At 39.8% G+C, this 23,751-nt stretch overlaps 1 long non-coding RNA gene across 1 annotated transcript in view; it reads left to right on the top strand.

Moving 5' to 3' along the window:
• Nucleotides 1-11,733, top strand: part of LOC142100201 (uncharacterized) — a 298,625-nt gene extending 286,892 nt beyond the window's left edge. The window contains exon 4 of the long non-coding RNA XR_012678768.1: nucleotides 11,619-11,733. This is a non-coding gene — a long non-coding RNA (uncharacterized LOC142100201). The remainder of the gene's footprint in view (nucleotides 1-11,618) is intronic.
• The last annotated feature ends 12,018 nt before the right edge of the window (nucleotides 11,734-23,751 follow it).

The following is a 23,751-nucleotide window of genomic DNA, read 5'->3' as shown; positions in this document are numbered from 1 at the left end:
TACAGAAAGCATTTACTAACCCAAATACAACACAGAGAGTATTCTACTAACGCAAATACAACACAGAGAGCATTCTACTATCCCAGGTACAACAGAGAGTATTCTACAAACCAAAATACAACACAGAAAGCATACTGCTATAGAATACAGATCAATAGATTGGATCATCCACTTTTTCAGCACAAAGTCAATTTGAAGGCCACCCTTGCCCCCAAGAAGATGTTCCACCCTCCCAATACCCTCTACCTCTTCTTGGGGGCAGGGATGGCTTTCAATTGCAAAAAAATACATACTTTTAAATATAACTTTGGCTAAACCTGAAAACTCAAGCTTACATATTCAACAAATGCTTAACAAACAATGTTTTAAAGTAAACAATAAACAAAGAGAGCATTTTACTAGCCCAAATACAACATAAAGAGCATTCTACTGTAGAATACAGACTAATAAAAAGAATGGATCATCCACCTTTTCAGCACAAAGTCAATTTGAAGGCCATCCTTTCCCCCAAGAAGAGGTTCCACCCTCCCAATACCCTCTACCTCTTCTTTGGGGCAGGGATGGCTTTCAATGGCAAAAAATACATACTTTTAAATATAACTTTGGCTAAACCTGAAAACTCAAGCTTCCATAATTCAACAAATGCTTAACATACAATGTTTTAAAGCAAACAATAAACAAAAAGAGCATTCTACTAGCCTGAGTACAACATAAAGAGCATTCTACTGTAGAATACAGACTAATAAAAAGATTGGATCATTCACCTTTTCAGCACAAAGTCAATTTGAAGGCCACCCTTTCCCCCAAGAAGAGGTTCCACCCTCCCAATACCCTCTACCTCTTCTTGGGGGCAGGGGTGGGTTTCAATGGCAAAATATACATACTTTTAAATATAACTTTGGCTAAACCTGAAAACTCAAGCTTCCGTAATTCAACACATACTTAATAAACAATGTTTTAAAGTAAACAATAAACAGAGAGCATTCTACTAACCCGAATACCACATAAAGAGCATTCTACTGTAGAATACAGACTAATAAAAAGATTGGATCATCCACCTTTTTAGCACAAAGTCAATTTGAAGGCCACCCTTGCCCCCAAGAAGAGGTTCCACCCTCCCAATACCCTCCACCTCTTCTTGGGGGCAGGGATGGCTTTCAATTGCAAAAAAATACATACTTTTAAATATAACTTTGGCTAAACCTGAAAACTCAAGCTTACATATTCAACAAATGCTTAACATACAATGTTTTAAAGTAAACAATAAACAAAGAGAGCATTTTACTAGCCCAAATACAACATAAAGAGCATTCTACTGTAGAATACAGACTAATAAAAAGAATGGATCATCCACCTTTTCAGCACAAAGTCAATTTGAAGGCCACCCTTTCCCCCAAGAAGAGGTTCCACCCTCCCAATACCCTCTACCTCTTCTTTGGGGCAGGGATGGCTTTCAATGGCAAAAAATACATACTTTTAAATATAACTTTGGCTAAACCTGAAAACTCAAGCTTCCATAATTCAACAAATGCTTAACATACAATGTTTTAAAGCAAACAATAAACAAAAAGAGCATTCTACTAGCCTGAGTACAACATAAAGAGCATTCTACTGTAGAATACAGACTAATAAAAAGATTGGATCATTCACCTTTTCAGCACAAAGTCAATTTGAAGGCCACCCCTGCCCCCAAGAAGAGGTTCCACCCTCCCAATACCCTCCACCTCTTCTTGGGGGCAGGGATGGCTTTTAATGGCAAAAAAAATATATACTTTTAAATATAACTTTGGCTAAACTTGAAAACTCAAGCTTCCATAATTCAACAAATGCTTAACATACAATGTTTTAAAGCAAACAATAAACAAAAAGAGCATTCTACTAGCCTGAGTACAACATAAAGAGCATTCTACTGTAGAATACAGACTAATAAAAAGATTGGATCATTCACCTTTTCAGCACAAAGTCAATTTGAAGGCCACCCCTGCCCCCAAGAAGAGGTTCCACCCTCCCAATACCCTCCACCTCTTCTTGGGGGCAGGGATGGCTTTCAATGGCAAAAAAAATATATACTTTTAAATATAACTTTGGCTAAACTTGAAAACTCAAGCTTCAATAATTCAACAAATGCTTAAATACAATGTTTTAAAGCAAACAATAAACAAAAAAAGCATTCTACTAGCCTAAATACAACATAAAGAGCATTCTACTGTAGAATACAGACTAATAAAAAAAATTGGATCCACCACCTATTCAGCACAGAGTCACTTTGAAGACCACCCTTGCCCCCAAGAAGAGGTTCCACCCTCCCAATACCCTCTACCTCTTCTTGGGTGCAGGGATGGCTTTCAATGGCAAAAAATACATACTTTTAAATATAACTTTGGTTAAACCTGAAAACTCAAGCTTCCGTAATTCAACACATACTTAATAAACAATGTTTTAAATTAAACAATAAACAGAGATTATTCTACAAACCCGAATGCCACATAAAGAGCATTCTACTGTAGAATACAGACTAATAAAAAGATTGGATCATCCACTTTATTGAGCACAAAGTCACTTTGAAGGCCACCCTTGCCCCCAAGAAGAGGTTCCACCCACCCAATACCCTCTACCTCTTCTGGGGGCAAGGATGGCTTTCAAAAACAAAAAGAAATACATAGCATTTCAACCTTAGATGATAAAAACTAAACTAAAGTGGGATATTTTGTTTCCTCTGCTGACTATCATCCTCACACTTGAGCTACCATTAAACATCTCCATCTTAGTCTGCCCTAACTCTAGAAACTCTTTGCTGCTGCGTAATCTCCTGTCACTTGGTTATATGGAAAAGCTCTTACTGGATTTCAAGCTCTAACAGTGTAAAACAGATTGTTGCCATCGCCTGCCTCCTACACCTAAAATGTTATAGGGTTAAAACTATGATGATGGGAAGGTCCTGCCCCCAAAAAGTGGTTCCACCCTCCTAATGCCCTCTGTACCTCTTCTTGGGGGCAGGGATGGCTTTCAAATATAATCACTTCCATGAACATGTAATTACACAATTTTATCTATATATGAAAAAGACACAAACACTGATTTTCAAATACTTTACTACAGCCCCCACCTACCTGTTTATTAGCCTCTTAAATGATTTGTCTCTTTTTTCCTGATGTCATCCAGATGGGTTAAAAATATAAAACTTTAAGAGACTACACTATATGCTCCTTGTGGAGCTGCAATTACAATGAATGAGGAGCTAAATACGCAACAGCCAGTCAGAATGGCTTGTGTGTGATTGGAGCATGGGAAAACCGTTAATTGGCATTTGCAATACAGAGAGCATTCTATTAACCCACATACTACACAGAGAGTATTCTACTAACCCAAATACAACACAGAGAGCATTCTACTATCCCAGGTACAACAGAGAGCATTCTACAAACCCAAATACAACACAGAAAGCATCTTGCTATAGAATACAGATCAATAAATAGATTGGATCATTCACCTTTTCAGCACAAACTCAATTTGAAGGCCACCCTTTCCCCCAAGAAGAGGTTCCACCCTCCCAATACCCTCCACCTCTTCTTGGGGGCAGGGATGGCTTTCAATGGCAAAAAAATATATACTTTTAAATATAACTTTGGCTAAACTTGAAAACTCAAGCTTCAATAATTCAACAAATGCTTAACATACAATGTTTTAAAGTAAACAATAAACAAAAAGAGCATTCTACTAGCCTGAGTACAACATAAAGAGCATTCTATTGTAGAATACAGACTAATAAAAAGATTGGATCATCCACTTATTGAGCACAAAGTCACTTTGAAGGCCACCCTTGCCCCCAAGAGGTTCCACCCTCCCAATACCCTCTACCTCTTCTTGGGGGCAGGGGTGGGTTTCAATGGCAAAAATATACATACTTTTAAATATAACTTTGGCTAAACCTGAAAACTCAAGCTTCCGTAATTCAACACATACTTAATAAACAATGTTTTAAAGTAAACAATAAACAGAGAGCATTCTACTAACCCGAATACCACATAAAGAGCATTCTACTGTAGAATACAGACTAATAAAAAGATTGGATCATCCACCTTTTTAGCACAAAGTCAATTTGAAGGCCACCCTTGCCCCCAAGAAGAGGTTCCACCCTCCCAATACCCTCTACCTCTTCTTGGGGGCAGGGATGGCTTTCAATTGCAAAAAAATACATACTTTTAAATATAACTTTGGCTAAACCTGAAAACTCAAGCTTACACATTCAACAAATGCTTAACATACAATGTTTTAAAGTAAACAATAAACAAAGAGAGCATTCTACTAGCCCAAATACAACATAAAGAGCATTCTACTGTAGAATACAGACTAATAAAAAGAATAGATCATCCACCTTTTCAGCACAAAGTCAATTTGAAGGCCACCCTTTCCCCCAAGAAGAGGTTCCACCCTCACAATACCCTCTACCTCTTCTTGGGGGCAGGGATGGCTTTCAATGGCAAAAAATACATACTTTTAAATATAACTTTGGCTAAACCTGAAAACTCAAGCTTCCATAATTCAACAAATGCTTAACATACAATGTTTTAAAGTAAACAATAAACAGAGAGCATTCTACTAGCCTGAGTACAACATAAAGAGCATTCTACTGTAGAATACAGACTAATAAAAAGATTGGATCATTCACCTTTTCAGCACAAAGTCACTTTGAAGACCAGCCCTGCCCCCAAGAAGAGGTTCCACCCACCCAATACCCTCTACCTTTTCTGGGGACAAGGATGGCTTTCAAAGACAAAAAGAAATACATAGCATTTCAACCTTAGATGATAAAAACTAAACTAAAGTGGGATATTTTGTTTCCTCTGCTGACTATCATCCTCACACTTGAGCTACCATTAAACAGCTCCATCTTAGTCTGCCCTAACTCTAGAAACTCTTTGCTGCTGCGTAATCTCCTATCACTTGGTTATATGGAAAAGCTCTTACTGGATTTCAAGCTCTAACAGTGTAAAACAGATTGTTGCCATCGCCTGCCTCCTACACCCAAAATGTTATAGGGTTAAAACTATGATGATGGAAAGGTCCTGCCCCCAAAAAGAGGTTCCACCCTCCTAATGCCCTCTGTACCTCTTCTTGGGGGCAGGGAGGGCTTTCAAATATAATCACTTCCATGAACATGTAATTACACAATTTTATCTATATATGAAAAAGACACAAACACTGATTTTCAAATACTTTATTACAGCCCCCACCTACCTGTTCATTAGCCTCTTAAATGATTTGTCTCTTTTTTCCTGATGTCATCCAGATGGGTTAAAAATATAAAACTTTAAGAGACTACACTATATGCTCCTTGTGGAGCTGCAATTACAATGAATGAGGAGCTAAATACGCAACAGCCAGTCAGAATGGCTTGTGTCTGATTGGAGCATGGGAAAACCGTTAATTGGCATTTGCAATACAGAGAGCATTCTATTAACCCACATACTACACAGAGAGTATTCTACTAACCCAAATACAACACAGAAAGCATTCTACTATCCCAGGTACAACAGAGAGCATTCTACAAACCCAAATACAACACAGAAAGCATACTGCTATAGAATACAGATCAATAAATAGATTGGATCATCCACCTTTTCAGCACAAACTCAATTTGAAGGCCACCCTTTCCCCCAAGAAGAGGTTCCACCCTCCCAATACCCTCCACCTCTTCTTGGAGGCAGTGATGGCTTTCAATGGCAAAAAAATATTTACTTTTAAATATAACTTTGGCTAAACTTGAAAACTCAAGCTTCAATAATTCAACAAATGCTTAACATACAATGTTTTAAAGTAAACAATAAACAAAAAGAGCATTCTACTAGCCTGAGTACAACATAAAGAGCATTCTATTGTAGAATACAGACTAATAAAAAAAATTGGATCAACCACCTATTCAGCACAAAGTCACTTTGAAGGCCACCCTTGCCCCCAAGAGGTTCCACCCTCCCAATACCCTCTACCTCTTCTTGGGGGCAGAGGTGACTTTCAATGGCAAAAAATACATACTTTTAAATATAACTTTGGCTAAACCTGAAAACTCAAGCTTCCGTAATTCAACACATACTTAATAAACAATGTTTTAAAGTAAACAATAAACAGAGAGCATTCTACTAACCCGAATACCACATAAAGAGCATTCTACTGTAGAATACAGACTAATAAAAAGATTGGATCATCCACCTTTTCAGCACAAAGTCAATTTGAAGGCCACCCTTGCCCCCAAGAAGAGGTTCCACCCTCCCAATACCCTCTACCTCTTCTTGGGGGCAGGGATGGCTTTCAATTGCAAAGAAATACATACTTTTAAATATAACTTTGGCTAAACCTGAAAAGTCAAGCTTACATATTCAACAAATGCTTAACATACAATGTTTTAAAGTAAACAATAAACAAAGAGAGCATTCTACTAGCCCAAATACAACATAAAGAGCATTCTACTGTAGAATACAGACTAATAAAAAGAATAGATCATCCACCTTTTCAGCACAATGTCAATTTGAAGGCCACCCTTTCCCCCAAGAAGAGGTTCCACCCTCCCAATACCCTCTACCTCTTCTTGGGGGCAGGGATGGCTTTCAATGGCAAAAAATACATACTTTTAAATATAACTTTGGCTAAACCTGAAAACTCAAGCTTCCATATTTCAACAAATGCTTAACATACAATGTTTTAAAGTAAACAATAAACAGAGAGCATTCTACTAGCCTGAGTACAACATAAAGAGCATTCTACTGTAGAATACAGACTAATAAAAAGATTGCATCATTCACCTTTTCAGCACAAAGTCACTTTGAAGGCCACCCCTGCCCCCAAGAAGAGGTTCCACCCACCCAATACCCTCTACCTCTTCTTGGGGGCAAGGATGGCTTTCAAAGACAAAAAGAGGTTCCACCATCCAAATGCCCTCTGTACCTCTTCTTGGGGGCAGGGAGGGCTTTCAAATATAATCACTTCCATGAACATGTAATTACACAATTTTATCTATATATGAAAAAGACACAAACACTGATTTTCAAATACTTTATTACAGCCCCCACCTACCTGTTTATTAGCCTCTTAAATGATTCGTCTCTTCTTTCCTGACGTCATCCAGATGGGTTAAAAATATAAAACTTTAAGAGAACTACACTATATGCTCCTTGTGGAGCTGCAATTACAAGGAATGAGGAGCTAAATACGCAACAGCCAGTCAGAATGGCTTGTGTCTGATTGGACCATGGGAAAACCGTTAATTGGCATTTGCAATACAGAAAGCATTTACTAACCCAAATATAACAGAGAACATTCTTCTAAACCAAATACAACACAAAACGCATTCTATTAGCCCAAATACAAAACAGAGAGCATTCTACTTCCTTGAACATGTAATTCCACAATTTTATCTATATATGAAAAAAGACACAGACACTGATTTTCAAATACTTTATTACAGCCCCACCTACCTGTTTATTATCCTCTTGAATGATTCATCTTTCTTCTTTTCTGAAGTCATCCAGATCGGTTAAAAATATAAAACGTTAAGAAAATGACACTATTTGCTCCTTGTTTAGCTGCAATTAGAATAAATGAAGAGGTAAATATGAAAATAGCCATCCAGAATGGCTTGTGTCTGATTAGAGCATGGGAAAACCACTGATTGGCCAATACAATACAGAGAGCATTCTTGTGACCTGTCTACAATACAAAGAGAATTCTATTGTACAATACAGACTACATCCTAGTGAGCACAACACAATGCAGAGAGCATCCTCGTGTACAATACAGACTACATCCTATGCACACCTTACAATCATTAACCAGGGAACCAGCTGCAAAACATACATTAGGCAGATGATACGCATGAAATGTCATTATAGAATGTCTAGACTAATCAGTGGCACTGCATATAAAGTATTTTAGGTAGTACTGAATCCTTTAAAAAAGAAAGATTGGATAATCCATCTATAACAATTTAGATCATTCTATTGCAGAATGCAGACTAATAAATAGATTGGATAATTTACCTCTTTAGCACAAAGTCACTTTGAGGGCCACACCTGCCCCCAAGAAGTTCCACCCTTTCAATACCTTCTACCTCTTTTTGGGGGCAGGGGTGGCTTTCAAACAAAATAATACATACTTTTAAATATAACGGTGGGTAAACCAGTAATCTGTGGCTTCCACAATTCAACACATGGTAACATGAAACATTTTAAAGTAAAATGTAGAAAGTCAACCATAGAAGATAAGAGCTAGACTGAAGTGGGAGGTTTAGAATCCTCTACCGGCTGTATCCCCACACTTGAAGCTGCCTTAACATCTCTAATTTTTCAGGGTCCCACGTTTTCTCTCTACTTCAATTGCATGTCATCGCCTCCCCTTCCCTCCACAATAAACCAGTGCACGGGTTCCACCATCTACGCCCCAAAGGTGATCACCGAGACCCAGACACACATCACTACATGCTGGGAACTTACCAATAGGTCATTATATATGTATTGTACCTCCTCCCATTACCTCTGCAAGGTGGTCTCCTCCTTTCCTCAGAGCTTTCAGGCTAACAAGTCCTTCTGCATTCAGCTTTTAGAGGTAACTGGTGTCCAGTAGCCAGAAACGTCCCCAAATATAAGTAAATGATTACCATGTCATAACGACCATCCTTATGTCAGTCATTGTGATGAAATGGGTGTGGCTGGTGAATGTGTCAGATGGGCGTGGCTGGTGGGTGTGACTAATCTCTTGGTTAGATGATGTAATATGGGTGGGGCTGTCTGATATGTCAGAGTAGGAAAAACTTTTGAAAATCTCAACTTTATTAGTAAGACATAAAACATATCAGTGGGTGTGATACTGGAGAGCTGGTGAAATTAGTAAATTTGGTTGGTGTAACTAATCTCTTGGGTTGCTATGATATGGGTGGGGCTGTTTGATACATCATAATAGGAAAAACTTTTTGAAAACTTCAGCTATGTTTTTGTGACATGAAAGATACTATAGTGGAAATGGAGGAGCGGATGAATCGATCACGTGAAAATTGACTTCAGTGTTGGATACCGTCATGGCCGGTGCTGGGATATTTGGCGCTCCCCTGCAATCTATACTTTTGCCTCCTCCTCTTTTAATGAATAAACATTTGTTCACATGGTACTGTAAATCGTCTTTTAATTCAGTTTACATAAGAGACGGCAACAAAGAGGGATATGAAGAAGATAATTGAACAGTAATCGTTTATGGCTATAGAAATAATAAAATCAAAGAAAATGTTTTATTTTTAAATTCAATTTGGCTTGTTTTGCAAAATAGTTTGGTGAGGAGTACAGAAGAGCAAAATGGGAAAGGGGACAAAGCAAGGGCACTTTACATAGACAAGCTTTTTCACTTAGATGACCTTTATTTTGGCAATAACAAACAATTATCTTCCAAGATGTAATGGACGTAGACAGAAGGCATAGGGGCAGATTCAATTAGGGTTTTCGGCCGCAATTATGTGCGGCTCCGCCTATAAAGTGCCATCACGGTACCGCAACATCACGGACTTCTGTGCGCAGCCCTATGGGGGCCGCGGCCGCGAATCCTAATTGTATATGCCATATAACGTTGAATGGACACTGTAGTGAACAGGGAGGAATTACTGTTATAGGGATTACAAATCACATAATTGTGGGGAATAAGGCCTGCTCATAACTGCAGTGTAAACATTGTATATCAAATTAATCAATTGATCATTTGAGTCTTCTGTGAGCTAAGGAGTAAAATGTGAAGCCAGAGGTTGTGGTGTGTGTTAACTTGCTGTGTGTTTACACAAGAAGATCTCACGATGACTGGCTATATTTTATATAGGCAAATATATTTCAGTTTCCAAAATACCACTTAATATCAATAAAATTAGTGATCATCCACATATTTATAAATAGCATAATGAAGAGGAGCCCATATAACGAATAAAACTGTCTGTCTCTCCGGGAAATATGAGGAAAGGACTAGCAGCTCCCCTAATACACTGGATATATGGATATCAGGGGACTTGTAAATTTGTACTGGATTTATCAATAATAAATTTGGGTCTTGTTACATTTTACCATGGGGTAAGAAACAGGGATGTAAATCGTGGTTGTTAGACTGTGTCACAGGACCGGGGGGGGGGGGGCAGACAGTAACACCATAGGCATGTCAAATGCCCACCATTTACTATCACATTTATTTGGACAATTATGAATTACACTGGCTATATGTTCCAAGCAGAGGATAAAGTTTAATGAAAACTGCTGTCAGTGTGGTTGGGTCAATATTTCACTTTAGTTAGGACCAAAATCAGACACGTGACATCATCAGGAAGGAACGGTGCAACTCAGAATGTTTGTAATTGACCCCACTGTGTGATAATATGGCAACTTTTCTCCTTTCACTATATGATAATAGTCTGGTTCTAATGTTCAGATTTCTTTCAAATTGCAATAACTAAATGAACTGATTTTACATCAGTTATTAATTCAGCCACGTCATTTATGGGAGAAAATGAGGCACAAAAAAATAGAACCAGGTTATAATCACACTGAGAAAGGAGTCAGATCGGTAAGCGTAGCATATGGTAACAGTGGTTAAAGAGGGAGTGTATACGGCCAGGGCCTGATCAACCATTAGGTTAATCAGGCTGCAGCCTGGGGTGCTGAGTCCTCGGGGGTGCAGCACTGGGACAATTAACAAGCATTTTAAAATAGATTTATTTTTTTTAATGTGTCATTTTATTTTTCATCTAAAATCTCTGATGCTCGCCTCCTCTGTGATCGGGCCGTCCCTGGTCTCAAGGGGAGCGGTCCCGACTCGCAGCGTCCAATCATGCTGATGCAGGCAGCTAACAGCAAATACGATGCTGTTAGCTGCCCTGTCAGTGGAGCTGATGTGCAAAGCTTAGTGTGGTCATGTGAGGGGGTTAAAGCAGTGGCTAGGGGGGGGTAATTAATTGGCTAGGGAGGCAGTAAATTAATTGCTAAGGGGGGTTAAATAATTGAGTGGGGGGGTTAATGAATTGACTGGAGGGGGTTAATGAATTGGCTGGGGGAAGGTTTAATGAATTGGCTGGGGGGAAGGTTTAATGAATTGTTTAGGTGGGGCTTAATGATTTTACTGGGGGGGTTGACGAATTGGCTGGACGGGGGTTAATGAATTGGCTAGGGGGTTAATGAATTGGCTAGGGTTAATGAATTGGCTAGGGGGTTAATGAATTGGCTGGGGGCGGTTAATGAATTGGCTGGAGGTTGAGCAAATGAGTGGTTGGGTAGGTAATAAAATGGATGGTGGAGGCCACAAACCTTCTGGTGGGGAATGATAAAAATGGCTGGTGGGGATGAATTGGTTGGCGTGGGGAGCTGAGGAAATAGCTTGAGGGGGGCACAATCTCTGTATTGTGTGGCGGTGACTAGAATGCTAAATATTAGACAGTCAGGGCTGGTAGATGTTACTATATAATTGTAAATAATTTTCATATATTTTATTTTATATGTTTGTACTAGTGGGTTGTTTAATGTGGTCATATTGGAGTGTTGTGTTTCAATCATTCAGGGTTTGTTAACATTTTGCACTATAATTAAAATTTTTGCATATTTTCAATACAGAACTCCCAAGTTTCCAGCCAACTGACAACAACGCTCCAAGAACAAGCAAGAGAGAACATCAGGTAGTCTGTGCTGCAAGATCAGGTAAGGGAGAACGGCACAATCTGTCTAAATTTGAATGCGGAATTTTACTGTAATGACATGTTAATATGTTTGCAGAATGAAGTGTTTTATGTATTAATATTTTATAGTTTTGTGTGTGTGTATTTGTGTGTGTGTATATATATTTATAAGCGTCCAAGCCCAGTCCTTAAGGGCTGCCCACAGTTCATGTTTTCAGGATTTCTCTAATCATGCACAGGTGAGTTAATTTATTTGTCTGGGTCAGTAATTATCCCACCTGTTCCTATAGACAGAAATCCTGAAAACCTGAACTGTTGGTAGTCCTTGAGGACTGGGCTTGGACACCTTTGATCTAGAGTACACACACACACACACACATATATATATATATATATATATATATAGATATATATATATATATATAGATATAGATATACAAATGGGTCCAGTGTATCACATTCATATAGAATATAATACAGTACATATTAAAAAAAAAACTAAGTATTGTTATAGGCCGTTGTATTGTTGCTTTTTTGTGTATTACCACATCCTGACAACCAAAGTTTTACCCCTTTAAACCAAACAGAAATCTGTATAAATTGCGTCCAGGGAGCGGGTAAAACACAATTCCCTTTATAAAGCTGTCACAGATATGGGAAGAGTCTGGAATACAGTGTTGCTACAAAATTGATGTTTTCAATAAATAAGCCATGTTGGAAGTCAAACGTACGACAACCCAGAGAGAGGGGATTCTAGCAACGTGTGCAAAATTCATGACGCAGAGGAGGGGGGGTCAGACGGAGGTCACGCTGCTAAATTATTATTGGAATATATACATATACATGTGGTATGTCATGTAGAGACTTTGGGCTGTCATATAACCTCACCAATTATAACTATAGGGAGCTTATGTAAAGAAAAGGCATGCTAAGGGTTAAGTCTTTCAAAATATAATGACTGAAATATTGTGCATGCGATGATGCATAAGAGTCTTAACTGAATGATCCTGTACCTATAAAACCCTGGTGTTTGGAATGGAACTCACGCTCATTGCTAATCGCGCTATTGCTGTGGGGCGCATTGTATTTCAGCCCATGATCCATGTGACCTGGCATTTTCTCAGTCTAAAGTTCACGGCATACGGTGAACCAGCCTAAGTGCCGCACACAAAAAGGGACGAAATTCGTCCATTCAGCCCTCCAGCCACGTGGACAGATCCAAGGCCGTTACTAAAGCATTGGGGGCCCCACAACAAAATTTTGAAGGGGCACAATCATTTTTAGGACATCTCCCTAAGTTAAATACTGCCTGTTTTTTCATGTAGCACACAAATATCAACTTCACATTTCAGTGTACGACAAGATAGCTATCAATTTGTGTGTTACATGAAAAAAACAGGTCAGTATTTGACTTATGTGCAAGTCAGAATACTAATTTTCACCCCTTGCAATGTAACATGGTGTTGTCCAGGAGACTGAAATAAGAATCCTCTTCATTTAAGATCCTTAATGAATCAGGCCCATAGTCATTAATGACAAAACAATAAAAGAGGGTATTAATTAATTTTTTTCCCATAAAATACATTTATCATGATGTTATTAATGTCTAGCATACATACACAGTCGTCATCACTAGTAATTGGCAATTACACCAGACCTGTAGTTGGTGCAAGTGATTCGACTGAAAAACACGTTGATGCCCAAAGCTTGAATTGAACGCTGCTGTTTGCGCTTAAGCTTGGCACGAGCTTACTTTAAATTGACAATGTGTGTACGCCCAGTCCCCTCCCGCTGATACCGTAGGCTGTAGGCATTGCGCTCAAAGACTAATTGGATGTTGCTGCGTTCTCTGGCGTATGATTCGTTTCTGGGCATGGGCGGTGTGATTGTACGCAAAATACGGCACATATCAGCATTTACGCGCCTTCACGAATCAAGCTCCTGGTTTCTAAACGCCAAGGTTTTCTTTAGCGCTATAATACACATGGTTTGTTGCATACTGAAGTAGAGCTGAAGTTATGTTTTTAACCAATGAACCCCAACTAGTAGAACTACGTGACCTCCTTTGGTTCGGTAGACTTCCAGATCTGCTGATAATGCTCCTGATGCTTCATTCAGGCTAATCGTTCTCAGAAGATTAACAATGCTCTGCTTGCAGAATCTTGTCTGTGAAACCAATTAAACGAGTTATGGAAAACTTATTTTTCTACACAATACACAACAATAAGTCTCTATTGAACCAAGGTGGTCCTGAGCACGGGACACTAGTTTGGAAGGTCCAAGTAACAGGTATACCTAGGATTTTTTCTACACTTGGCAAAAGGTTTTCTAATTAGCAATCCACCCATCCTTGCAAAAATTTAGCCCAACCTACTTTTCTCCGTGCTAACTCACCCAAGGCTGTAAGAATTATGGTATAATATAAATGCTTTAAAGTACTAGATAGAAGAGATAAAGAGAATTCATTGTACAATCACATAGGCAACTTCATTGCCAGCAACATTGCACAATTGCAATTTTTTAATTAGCTTTTATAAATTTTGTCCCCTCCCCACTTTTTCCCCCCAATGTATTACCTAGCTCCCTGTATCCAACTTACCTGCACCGGGGCCCCTGCTGCTCTCGCTAGTTACACTTTTTGGATTTCTTTTTTAAAATCCGATCAGGGGTTTATATATTCCTTAAGCGGAATTTTTACAAGGACATTTTCAGGCTACTCTCTGCATCTCTAAGAACCCCGGTTATCTTATTATAACAGATAATGCATATAACCACATGATCTTAACCTACAGTTACTGATATCATCTCTCACACTGAATTTCTCTCCCTGTAGGTCAGATCAAGTAACTAACACAGAACAATTAAGTACCTCACAGGGACTCTTTTTAATTATACTGTATGGAACAAGCCATACCCAAGCAGACCAAAGAGTGATTACTTTGTAACTCACCGCTCTCTAATAGATGCTGCAGCTTGGAGGCAGAAAGAAGCATAATTAAAACGATATTACTTACTGATTTGTATACACGCAGTGCAACAAATAGCGCTCATTGTTTTGGACTAGATTTCCCCATTCTGGTTTACATAATTCCTAAGTTTATTTTTTCACCTTTTTTTTTCTTTATAAATCCACCTGATTTGTGCTTTTCCCTCCCAGGGGTGAGGAACACAGCAAATCGATTGTCTTAAATATGCCTGCGGTTTGTATTGTCTGTGATTCTGCTTGCAACCGGTATATTGCACATTTAAACGATACACAGCAAAGTGACAAGCCAATCACAGAATAACTTTCGGTACAGAAACTGCCCGGAACGGTTTACTCTCCACGATATTGACACTTTTCCTGAGTGTTAAGGGGGTGGAGGGTATACTGTCATAGTGGTACATGGGAAAAATACAGTTTTAAAAAGAAAATAGAACAGTCATAGCAACACTAAAACATATGGCTATTATCAGTAATTATACAAACATGCTACTATCATTTTAATGAGAATAGCTATGCTCTCTGCTTGTCACTACATTCCAGTAATAACTATATAATCTACAGGATACTATCAAATCATAAATGTTATTATCATACTATAATGTTATAATATACAAGTGACATGAATATATGTAAAATATCCTGTAAAAGATATCCTTATATTTGGTATTCTAATAACACTACTAAGGTTTGAAGAACGTCGCTGCATTAAATTGTACTTGTGTCACATGACTCCTTGTGAAAGTGTTTTGTGATGTAATGCGCACAGGTCAGTGAGGGGAAAACACACTTGTTACATGTGATCACCTCGTAGGTGATATTGTTTCGTGTCAATTTGCTATTTGTGTATTATAAAGAATAAAATATCCCCTAATGTAAAATAAAACAAAAAAATAGTAAAAGGCAAAATTTAGATGGCAATTTTACAACACCTGGCGAGTTTTGTCTTTCATAAAATTACCATTCTAAATACTTGTCGTCAAAATCGCAGAAAATCGTCGACTTGACGGATTTGCAGGTTAATACGTTTAACCCCAGGTCTGCAAATGGCATTGGATCTTTGCAGAAGTTCTTGTTTGATTGCATGTAGAACAAAGCTCATTAGTTACAAACATTGGTTTGATAATATCTACTGCGAAGTAGATTGTTCCGCAAACAGGATATAAATCTCCACCTTCATCACAGTGGTGGCCACTTGGTCATTTGTGCATTCAAAGGTGTCAGATATGGCCTTTAATAGTAACTTCCTTTCCTTGGTTCTCTTTCTAGTGATTCTGATGTCACACAGTCTATGTAGCAGGTTAGTGTGTGATTGGATGGTGATGTCACACAGTGAGCGCAGTCACACAGTCTATGTAGCAGGTTAGTGTGTGATTGGATGGTGATGTCACACAGTGAGCGCAGTCACACAGTCTATGTAGCAGGTTAGTGTGTGATTGGATGGTGATGTCACACAGTGAGCGCAGTCACACAGTCTATGTAGCAGGTTAGTGTGTGATTGGATGGTGATGTCACACAGTGAGCGCAGTCACACAGTCTATGTAGCAGGTTAGTGTGTGATTGGATGGGGATGTCACACAGTGAGCGCAGTCACACAGTCTATGTAGCAGGTTAGTGTGTGATCTGGATGGTGATGTCACACAGTGAGCGCAGTCACACAGTCTATGTAGCAGGTTAGTGTGTGATTGGATGGGGATGTCACACAGTGAGCGCAGTCACACAGTCTATGTAGCAGGTTAGTGTGTGATGTCACAGAGTTAGCGCAGCGCAGTCACAATGAATGAATCCAATATGTGCTCTGACCCTAGTCAAAGGCATCTCAGAAACCTACGCCAGATGCATTATTCTTCTGAGGTCTCTACTGGTTGCGTTTGGCCCCGTCAGTGTGCAGTACACAAACCCCGCAGCATCAGAGAGGTTAAGGAATTATCTGGTGGAAATGTTGCCTCAGTGATACGCTCTCCCGGATTTTGTGATCTTGGTCGGTTACAGAGGGTGGTAGGTAACCATGGAAACGGTGTTATAAAACAGCATGCTATCTGACGTTTAATAAACTGCTGCCACAGAGTAGCACCTGAGATGAACTCGACATCTTCCAGTAATTACTCCAAGCTTGTTACAAGTTTGAGCAGTGTTTTGTTGCATTCCCTTTGGAGAGAAATCAAAGCTATGGATAGTCATAAACACCGTTATCTCGGGCCGCACTCGCCGCGGGAACACCAGTATTTTAATTGTCATTTGCTTTTATAGTGTTTATAAATTTTAATATATTATAATGTAACCCCTTAGCCCGGGGCTGGTATGCAGCACAGAACTTATTATCTATATGGAATGGCGGTAGGGGGTTCACCTCTCAGATATTTTTTCCTGTATGTTTAAAGATTTTATTTTCATTTTCATCAGGACCCCAGCAGTGCTGGACCGCCAGGGGTTCTATTGTCATTTATTTTCCCTTTAGCATCAATGAAATGCTAAACCATGCATGTAATCAGTACGCATAATGTATAAATAAAACAATAATACATATATTTTTACGGGAAATAAAATGGTACTGTATATGAATCACAAACTATACATAATTTTTTCTTGTTTTCCAAACAATGATTTTAACCAAAAAGTTGAGCAATATGTAAAAAACATCAGGAAGAGATAATATAATGTGGTGATGATCAACAAGCGACCCTCCAAGCCTAAACCTGCGCCCCCAGCTCCTTCCTGCTGTATTGCCCCGAGTTGTTTGTTATAGCGTGTAACACTTGTTTAAAATGTTGCTATGCTATTATAGATAGATGTCTCTTACTTTGATTAAATGTATTGTTTTAACTTACCACTGAGATTAAGGGGTATATTTACTAAACTGCGGGTTTTAAAAAGTAGAGACGTTACCTATAGCAACCAATCAGATTCTAGCTGTTATTTTGTAGAATGTACTAAATTAATGATAACTAGAATCTGATTGGTTGCTATAGGCAACATCTCCACTTTTTCAAACCCGCAGTTTAGTAAATCCAGCCTTAAGGGTAACATGCGGCCTGTTGGCAGGTTAGAGGGACACAAGTGGCCCTTGAAGTGTATCAGGTTGCCGATCACAAATTTGAAGGCACAAAGCTTGTTGTGTATTGGAAGATGCTGGACTATACTAGGGGACTTGCTGGCAAATTTAAGCTCTGAAGAGCGAGACTCAACTCAGCAGCATATTAGGAACATTTTAAAAGAAAAGTTAGGTAGCCTAGTGACCTAGCCCAAGGTAGTCCACTAGGGAACTGGCCCGGGGGGGGGGGCAAATGCTCCCCTGCTTCCGACAATATTAGATGATGTCAGAAATTAGAAACTTACTCTGCCATATTTGAGCAAAAAAGATCAATCTGGAAGAGCCATTAACCTATATTTATAAATGTTTGTCCAACGTTTTTAACTTGTTAGAAAGAAGATAAGGTTATGATTGTATCCACACCAGATTTGTATCATACATTCTAAATGTGTTGTTTCCCATAGCAACCAGATTCTAGCTATCATATTTCCAACCAATTAAACGATTATCGGCTTCAGATCATCGTGTCACTATACACCAACACGATATCTGACCGGTCGGATGTCGGCTGATTGGAGGCTTTTCGTGTGCAATCATCGGGCCAATGTGTACCTAGCCTTACTTGTTACATCTAATTAACTAGTTCTAGATCAAACGTATTGTTAAACCTGCACATCTGATTATGTGGTTTATCAAAAGGTGTCTTAATGGTTAAACATTTACTGTAAAGTCTGAAAGTTTGTTCCGATTGTTTGTTCCAACTTTCTGCAGCATTTGCTGCAGTAAATTAATTCCATATGGTCTCACACTTAGCGCCGCATCTGAACTGTATGTGAAAGCTTCGGAAACGGTGCATTAGACTCCACACCTGGGAGTACGAGCCACACTGAGGACAAGGCTGCTGCCAAATGTACCAATCTCTGCAAACACTTTCCACATCCTTCTATTGCCTCTTAATTTGAATGTAAAACACAATGTTATGTGCGTACGACTATGGAAGAGAATGTACAAGGCCAGTCTGCTGCCTCTGCATTTCTTGGCCTTCACTATTAACTTTCTCTGCGCAACAGACGCCAACAAGCGCAATTAGCTTAAGACTCTGGGTTTAATATTGTAACGTGTTATAATGCACGCCTTGTGACGAGCGATGTTATCCCTATAGGGCTGAATGGTTAACCCTCCAAAAAGCTAAGCTTTGCCAGCGATAGGTCTGTTTTTGATTCCGCATTATACAACAAAGAGTTAGCAGTAGCGATAACCGTGTCGGCAATAAGATTTACCAGCTTTCCGTCGGAGAAGGCTTCCTTGTATACCGCTGCAATACCCGTTGTCTCAAAATGGCGATGACAGATTACAACCATTATTAAATTCCTTTGTTTCCATGGAGCATTTTTCAGTGTGTACATTTTTTTAGATATAATGTTATCTGTTTCTAAGCTTTTTATTTTTAACATTTTTTTTTAATTGACACGGTAGGGGCTCTCAGTTCCCCTGCGTAAGCGCAAGCTGTCAAGCGTACTAGCCCCACAACCATCTATTTCATGCAGGTGGTACTGGTGATCTCTCTATCTAGGAGAGATTTCTTCATGGTTCTAAATTAAAAGCGGGGATCCAGCAGGCCACCAGGTCGTTATTTATGTGTGAGCCGGGCAGGGCTGCCAAGAGGAATTCAGGGCCCCGGCACAACAAATTCATGCCCCCCCCCCCCCCCTGTAGTCGAGCATGCAAAAAAAAATAGCCCCGCCAAAATTTTTCGGGGGTGTGGCAAATGCATCATTGGGGCGTGGCTAACATCAAAATCACTAGGCTCTCAATTTGCTGTAGCGTCACATATGTCCAAGCACTCCTGACTTTCAGGACATCTACCACTACAGTGTAGTATACAAAGAATGCAGTGTGTACACAAAGAGTTCAGTCTTGGCCTGCACCTTACATTGGGCACAACATTCACCAAAAATTGGTATTGTCCCTACTAGAATCACAACATTTCACACACTGTGCTGCTCTCTCCTACCTGTTCTTCTCACTTTTTCCACCTGTGGCTGCTGCTTTCTTTAGTTGTGGCTCGTCTGGATCCTGCAATGTTGAAGGACCTGTTTGGGGGAAAAAATGGCTACATTTAGAAAATTACAGCCAGCCCCGGCGTTAAATCAATAGCACCCACGATTAATAATTAGGCCTTCCTCCAGCCCCAACATTAAAATAATACTATTCACATTTAATAAATATACCTCATTCTCCCCAAACTCACCCCCATATTCAATAGCCCCCAAACCACCCCATCTTAAATGAATAGTCCCCACTATTAAACTACCTCACCATAACCCTACAAACAATATAGCGCCCATTAATTAGCCACCACCTACCTCACACACTACATTGCAACAAGCCCCCTGTGCCATTACACACACATTACTGTGCCCCTTCATCACAACTACACTGTGCCCCTTATGCTCACACTGTTCCCTCCATGCTCCTTTCCCCCCTTCTTTTTTACTTTGTGCCTCTCTCCCCCCTTTTTTTTTTTTTTCACTCTGTGACTCTCCCCTTTTTTTTATTCTGTGCTTCTCTCCCCTTTTTTCTTTTACTGTCAGGCTCTCTCCCCCATTTTTTTTACTCCCTCTTCTTTATAGCACTGTCCCCTTCTGTTTCCCCCCTTGCCTCTCCGTTTCTTTCCTTACCTTTTGTTAGCTTCTTTCCTTTCTTCTCTTCTGTCTTCTCTTCTGTCTTCATGCTGCTTTCTTCATGCTGTGTCCTGGCTGCGGCGCTCCTCACTGACTGACGGGCGTGACTTGATGACGTCATGCCCGGCAGTCAGTGTGAATGGAGAAGAGAGGAAGGAGGACCGCGGCGCCGATCACGTGAGTATTGTTTCTTCTGTTGTTTTTTTTTTTTTGTTCCAGCTCCCCCCACCAACAATCTTTGATGGACCGACACCCCCACCCCACGAAAAAAAAACAACCAAAAAAAACGCAAGATGAAAAAAAAATAAAAAATTAGAAGCGAAGGCCCGGCCCGGGCCCCCTGGCAAGCCCGGGGCCCCCGGTAAAATGTACCCGCTCCCCCCCCCTCTCGGCGGCCCTGGAGCAAGGGCCATGCAACAAATTGAAGACCTAAGCCTGACGTCAATAGCTGCAGCTTAAATCGTTAACTTGTATCCAGCTTAACAGTTTTCTGTTTTTACAGAGTGTTGCAACATTGTTTCAACAGACATAGAAGCCGGCTGTCTGCAAAGTTCCATTGCAGTGAACAGAAAAATGAGGGGAATGGGAGAGCCCAAAATGGAACTTTTTCAAGCTCACTTGACACACATTATTGATGGATTATTCAGCACACAAGTACATACATTTTATAAATGTAATACATGCTTTATTTTTCCCATAAAGAAACAGGATATTTACTAAGTATCATTTTATCAACTGAGGGCTATGATACACCCCCTCCCCCCCCCCAATGAAAGAGCATGACGGGCCTGATTTATTAAGGCACGCAAAATGAATGTCAATTGTGTTCTTTTGCTGTTAAATGCAAGTAATTCAGGCATCGCATGTCCGTATTCAACTACAGCCGGATCTGAAGACACATCTCTTGTTCAATACGCTCTGTTCTGACAGATACAATACATTGCAGGGTACGTCCACTACATATGTGTAATATAAAGTCACAAAAGAACACAGAGAGATAAAAAAGTATTCAATTATTGTCACCTTTTAATATAGTCATTAATGAAAAAACATTAAAAAAGGGTATTTTTTTCATGAAACGTTATTAATGTCTACTGTACATAAAATGCATTTTTACAGTTGGTCCTGATTGCAGACACATGTTCTAGAATGCCCACTAACCGGACTGTGGTTGCACAGAATCGGACCATACATCAGTGAACGCAGCAACGTCCGATTCATCTTTCAGCAAGAAAGGACCCTTACTACATCCTACGATTTCAGGGGTGGAACAGGGAGCTGCGTCCGATTCAAGCTTTGGGCATCTCAGAGGTGTTTTTCTGTCATATCACTTGCTCCAGCTACAGGATCTGGCAGACCTGTGAATATATCACAAGTATAACTAATGACCGTCCCAACAAATTTCGTGCCATTTGGGGCTCACGGCTTTCATATCATGGTTCAAGTGCCTAACGGCTTCCTTGACACAGAGACCTCAGACGATCACCCCACTGATAGTCCACATGCCTGGCATTTCAGGCCAGGCACCCCCTCACCTTTCCATACTAATACACCTCCTGATCCCCCCCCCCTTCCCTCCTTATCCCCTCCTAAAGCCCTCCAATACTCCCCTCGTTCTTTCTTTTCTCCTTTTCCCTATTCTCTTCTTTCTTTCAATCACCTCATATGTTTTATTACCCTAATGTTGACCGTTCCACACAATTTGATCTTTATATTGTAAAACTGTTGTACAAATCCCAGTAAAATATGTTTAAAAAAAACAAAACAAAACCTGTATTTCACGGGAAAAACATGCACAATATAAGAAAAAATAGCGCAATACGTTCGTTTTGTTTTCCATGATGATTCAGGCCCCGAGTGTTTAGTCGTCTCATACATTATATTAAATTATAAGCCATCTAAATACTTTTTGTTACACTCATGCATCTAAGTACAGTCTGTTCTTTACCTCATTTACCTCTGCATTGAAGTATAACAAAACATCATGTACCTTACACTGTTGGAGCTCTAAAAATAATACTAAACCCGAAATTAAATCGGTTAGTACACACAACCCACATTGTTCAGGGTTAGCTCACTTTCAACTGTAATTTAGTCGTCACCATAGACAACTGCAAACAACCGAGCTGCAATAGAATAATTACTACTTCATGCTTTTGTCTATGGGATGTATAGCCATGTGTTCATTAGACTGTAAGTTGTTTTGTCCAAAGATTCTTCTGCTGTACGGCATCTTTTTTTTTTTTCATAAATCAAAGCTATAGTTTTTATTTTTAATTCATACGCTATCCCTTTTAGAGTTACCTCCAATAGCCATCAGAAAATTATTGATTGTCTAAATGCACTATGTAAGTGTTTAAACATATATTTTCAGTGTTTTTATGGATGTGGTTGGCTAAGACGCTGATCATGGGCACCTGTGTTGCTTTAAGAGTTAAAAGTTATTTAAAAAATTTCAAAGGCGCAGACCCTCTCTATTGGTGCAAATGCACCTAAATGTCAAACCTGAGGAATGACCCTAATCCGCCAAATAGAAGGGGCAAATGTTTGCATCTCCACAGAAGCTGCGATCTTGTCCAGCAAACGGATACATTTACACAAGGGCAATGCGTCACTAAACAGCTAATGAGCTTTACTTTTGTACTTTCACAAATGACGCTTAGGTCACGATGCTGAGTTAGATATACATCCATTTTTTTAGCGTAATATCTGCATTGGTTCACTGTGGATGCGCACAACAACACACATACGCAGATTTGGATGCATCTCACACTTGCCACTCCTTTCGTTTAGTAAGCGAGATGGGGAAACATCATAATCCGAGCGCGGTAGCATCGTGTTCGTGGAAATGAGACTGGATACAGCCGCCTGCCAGGAGCTGGAGGTCTGGTGCAATGAACATCAACAGCACGACCATTTAAGATGGTTTAAATAATTTTAAAAAAACAGCATGCCCCCCTCTCCCCCCAAAAAAAATTATCTAAGCACAGTGCTCATAGCCTCGGCTTGTTGTGGCAATTTTGGTGGGACAACAAGTTCATAACTGCCAGGGCTTACTGGGAACAGTATGCTGACTTCTAACACACAGAGCATGGATGTTGGGAAGACCTCTAGTGCTTTCAGCACAGTGCTATTTTTTTTGGTGGGGGGGTCTTTCTTTTGACCCGATTCCCCTAGGGCAGTGGTTCCCAAACTGTGCACCGTGGTGATCTCACGGGGATGCTGTGGCCAGGGCCGGAGGTAAGCAAGGCGGGGGACTACTCTGTAATTATTTTGGCTTAGGGGGGCCTCGAAAAAATTATGGACACCCTAAGGGTGCCTCGACCTGAGAAAGTTTGGAATCCAATGTCCTAGGGCAGTGTTTCCCAAACCC

The sequence above is a fragment of the Mixophyes fleayi genome, chromosome 8 (genome assembly GCF_038048845.1).
Source record: "Mixophyes fleayi isolate aMixFle1 chromosome 8, aMixFle1.hap1, whole genome shotgun sequence".
Classification (NCBI taxonomy): Eukaryota; Metazoa; Chordata; class Amphibia; order Anura; family Limnodynastidae; genus Mixophyes; species Mixophyes fleayi.
Note: the sequence above shows the minus strand (reverse complement) of the source record. Positions and strands in the feature narration are given on the sequence as shown.